Source organism: Acyrthosiphon pisum, chromosome A1 (assembly GCF_005508785.2).
Source record: "Acyrthosiphon pisum isolate AL4f chromosome A1, pea_aphid_22Mar2018_4r6ur, whole genome shotgun sequence".
Classification (NCBI taxonomy): domain Eukaryota; kingdom Metazoa; phylum Arthropoda; class Insecta; order Hemiptera; family Aphididae; genus Acyrthosiphon; species Acyrthosiphon pisum.
This window is the reverse complement of record NC_042494.1, coordinates 7,762,597-7,767,730: the sequence shown is the minus strand read 5'-3', so window position 1 is coordinate 7,767,730 and position 5,134 is coordinate 7,762,597.

Genomic DNA, 5,134 nt, shown 5'->3' with positions numbered 1-5,134 from the left:
CAAAATGTATGTCATACGAACTCATCAGTCAGGCAAGAAAACCACTGCACAACAAAATATAGGTAAAACAGCTTATTGGTGATTAGCTATTATATACAGATTATAATAACATTATATGCATAGAAGGCCGGTTGCAAGTTGGGGGGAGCATACTTTGGGGGCAGAAAAATTATCTCAGATAAAATGAACGAAAAATTAAGTTTTGTTTGTAGAGAAAACATCAGTCTGAAAAATTATGCGCTAAATAATTAACAGTGATATTACTTATATTTTAGTTTAAAGTTGTAATATTATTAATGTTATTTTATGTGAGTGTTACAACAATTGTTAAGTCATTTTTTAAGGACATTATTATAGCGGTTGAAATGCATTTTTTAGATATAGTATTTAGGGAATTTAAATCCGGGCCCTAATTATAATGGTCTTACCTTACCGGTAAGGATCAGAAGTTAATGCAAATGCCAATTGAATATTGTACCTTTCTACTAAAATAACTTTAAAATTAGTATTCGAAAAAAATATTTAGTGGTTAATTTTGTTTGTAAGTATTATGTATCTAGGTATATTTGGAAATTAAACGGACCGGCTACAACACTCATACAATATGTTCTCTTCGTTGTCTAGACTCTAGGAGATAGGTACTTATTACTTACTGACTACTCAACTACTGTAATGTTTATGCTGTGTTTATATTATTATGTTCGTTGATACTATGAAAATTATCGTCAGTATAGTTTTGAATTCTTAGCAATCATTTTTTTTTTTACAAAATTGTATTTATTTTTTATTCATTTTCGTGCTACTTTATAACGACGATCAGCAGTATTAAATGTGGAACAACGATTACAACGGATATCACGAATGTGCTATTTTAAATTATTTTTTTCAGAAGACCTACGAGTTAGGTAATCTCTCATATTAATTAATATTATATATAGTCACATTATTGAGTAAATGAAAAACAATATGTTAGATTATTATCGGAGCGATGGGTGTATTGGTTTTACAAAAATAATTGTTTTTTTAATATATTTTTTAGTTTTTATATCAAAAAAATTATAAATTGAATAATTGTAGACTTAAATTTTTCACAAAATAAAATGTTCAACATGACTCTTGAGCTATTTATAAGTATTTAAAAAATTTGAATTTTAGATTCTGAGCGGAGCGAGGAAGCTATTGTTTTTACAATGGTGTTTATTTTTATTTTTATTTATTTATTATTTTATCCTGTATACAAAATTTCTTCCAGAAGGAGTGTTTCGATTTCAACATATAGTACTTTATCATTTAGAAAATTGGATCAATATGGTACTTTAGAGAGGTCATTTTTCGATTTTCTTAATAGTTATTTAACGCCACGGGAAAAACCACCGGAAAATTACGAAAAAAAGCTAAAAATGGGATTTTAATTTCTAACGATTTGTTTATCACTATAGAAACGAATAAAAAATTATAATATTTTAATATTAATTCAACTTACATGATAAAATAAATAATAACAAAATATAAAATATCCAGACTGACAAACCGTCTCCGCTCAGAATCGTTTTTCTTATACAATGATATTATATCATTGAATTCAAGTCTAATACAACCATTATACAATGACCCACTTGTAATCTACTCAGTCCTGTAAAGAATACTTTTAAAAAGTACTTGAGTAAATACTCAAATACATTTTTTTTTAAGTATTTAAGATACTACTCAAATACTTTAATTGTATAGTATTTCAAATACTACTCAAATATTTTGAAAAAGTATTTGGAATAGTTTTCAAATACTTTTGGTTTTTAAAGTGGGTTTCCAACTATCGTAATATAAAATACATAGGTACTAGGTAGTAGGTTGTCTAATAGTTAGCTAATAGTTTAAAGGGAATATTGTTACTCAATAACTATTTTTAGAAATCTGGTTTTCACAACCCTTCGGGCTTCAGCTAACATAGAAATATAGAATACTAAATAAAACTATTATTCTATTATTGTAGTTGACAATAATATTTTTCCAACCAATTATTTCGAATAAAAATAAAATGTTCGAAATAAAAAACCAAAGTATTCAATACCAAAAAGTATTTAAAATACAATTCAAAATACTTCATGCTGAAAGTATTTAAAAAGTTATTCAATACTTAAAAAAGTATTTGAATACTTTTACTTAAATACTTTACAGGACTGAATCTACTTTACAGCAGAGCGACACCCACTTACCTGTTTTTTTTCTATTGATATATGATAACATTTTATTTGTGAGTAAAAAAAGTTTGAAAATTCAATATCCACAAGGTTCTTATAATTTGTTTATACAACAGATAAAAAATATTGAAAATACGCATAATCATTTTTTTTAGGCACCTAAGTATAAGCTTCTTAAGTTAACATTTTTACGAAATTGAATATTTAAACAAAATAACCATTTTTAATAAGTAGGTATGATGCCACTATTACATAAAACATTATTCGTTGGGACTTTTTGTCAATAAGTATATTATTATTATTATTATTTGTTTTTTTATTTATTTATTTTTGTGTATAAACACAATGGCATATTTTCGATGCATTTACGCCATTTAGATTAGTTTTATGACCATTGCCTACATCATAAACCTATTCATACCATGCTACGGTACGTCGGCATTGACTTGAGTTAGTTTAGTTGATATAACAGCTATATTATGAATTGTATGAAATAATTTTAATAACTATAATTATTTAATATTTGTGATTTTTCTAGAATTAGTAAATCTCTTCAAACCCAGTCTACAAAAATGCAACGAAAAACAAAATATAAACAGATATATTCCCGTGCGCATGAGCATGCCATCGGGCGCGTCCTCAGGTTGCGGATAGGGGAACGCCCTGTAGATATGCAGGGTAGCCGCGAAATAAGCCATACCTTCGGGATGGACGAATAAGCGGTCGCGGACAAGCTCACCACCGGGGAAACGATCGACCCCCGGTGTCCCGGTAGATCACACTGCAGCAGATAGACAGACAGACGACTCGAGATTAGCGTCATCGGTGGAGGCCAAGCCGACCTGAAGACAAAAATGACCTATCCACAAATACGACAGAATTTCGGCTATATATAATATAGTGGGCACGGAACAATATTATATACCCGCGGTAAGGATAAGCAACTACGGTTGGCCGCCGAGAACGTCGTGCAAAGGACTGAACCTCGGTATAATAGTAATCTACTTTTGAATTTAAGTAGATATCGTGTTATCATTAAAATGAAACACACAGACCCGCAGTATTTTATACTTACGCACTTTTTTTCGAAAAAATACGAGTTGCTCGACGGCACTTTGTTCGATATGGTGTTGCAGTAATTAGAATAATATAAAAATAATAGCGTCTCGGTATTAATATACATAATATACAAAACTAAAGTGCATCGATGGGACTGCAACCGAGATGCAGTTATAATGATTATACACGCGTATCTATATCACAGTCTACTTGGCGAATAAGATCACGGAGAAAAGGGGACGTATAATAATAGTATAATGATTTTCCTAAACACGGACCCCGAGGCTTATACGTACATTGCAGGGGCCCGTCCTGGAGTTATATCATAATATATTTGATATATAACTTCATACAAATTCATAATTTGAGTTCCTTCATATACCTACCTAGACTTTTCAACTTTTTTGCAATTTTTTAGTTTTTAGCTAGCATATTATTAGTTATTACGATTTACGCATCATTATTATATTTTAAAACGTATAAGTAATTATTTTTCTACCTACTACTATATATTCTATTTTATAATCTTAATGTTAATCTTTTTTTATATACCTACATATTTTTTTATCTTTTTCTTACCTACTGATAATAATTATCTTAGTTTTTTTATTACTTATTACTTTTACAACTTATTTAAAATAATTAGCCTAAGTATTAATCTAATATTCTGAAAATACCAAAAACAAAAAAATACCAAAATACCAAGAACTTGGAAATACGCCATTGTCGTACCTATCCAAAATCCTGGAAAATAAATTAATCGTAGAAGTATGTAGACCGGTATCTTTACTAAATGCAATGTGCGAAATATTCGAAAGAATCATTGATACTCGGTTGAGATGGTTTCTCGAAAGAATTAATTATTTTTCTGTCCAACAAAACGGTTTTCGCAATGATCGAACTACATAGGACCATCTACAAGACATTCAAAACGACATTTTAAAAACCTTCGAAACCAAAAAAGTTGTAGGGCTATAGTTTCCCTTGATATAGCAAAATTATATAATATTGCAAGTATTCGCATAATAAAAAAATTACATAAACTCATCATCCCTTAAAATGAATCTATCCGCATCCATACAGCCCAGGACAGCAGGAATTTAAACTCCTTATGAAAAATAGTATCATAAACCAATAGCAAAGCATGTGCTCAACCCTCCACATAATGGAGGCTCCTCACCAAACTCAAATATAGGTAAAAAATATACAGTATAATATCCCTCGATATAGCAAAATGATATAACACTACCTGACAACCATAATAGAAAAATTACACAAATGCTTTTTAATAATGGCATAATAATAAAATATTTTCTATCAAACAGAACATTCCAAGTAAAAATTAACGGCTTCCTTTCCTCAGTATTCAATCAATAAAATGATATAAGTCAAGGCTCCAACTTCTCTGTAACGCTTTTTTCTCGTCACCAACAACCACCTATGTGAAGTAATTGTATTCCTCGTAAAATCCTCCATATTCCAATGGTTTAAACATATGATGCCGTGGGAAAAAGCTCATCATCCCTTAAAATGAAGCTATCAATAGGTGATTTCCTCTCCTGACTCACTCCAAATCCGCATTTCATACAGCCCAGGACTTAAAACTCCTTATAGAAAATCACATTATAAGCCAATAGCAACGCATGTGGACAACCCTTCTTTTCAAACTCAATTAAGAAATAAATACAGTCCTTCCATGACCAATGACAAGAAGTAATCCTAAATCTGCACGAATCGGCCACACGTTATGGTTGACTCACAGACACCTTATGACCGGGACTGAACAGGCTCATGCAAAACATGCGGATAAATAAATTTCTAACATAAAATTTGCCACAATCAAAACTTCAGTACATAATATTAGGAGTCCAGTCTGA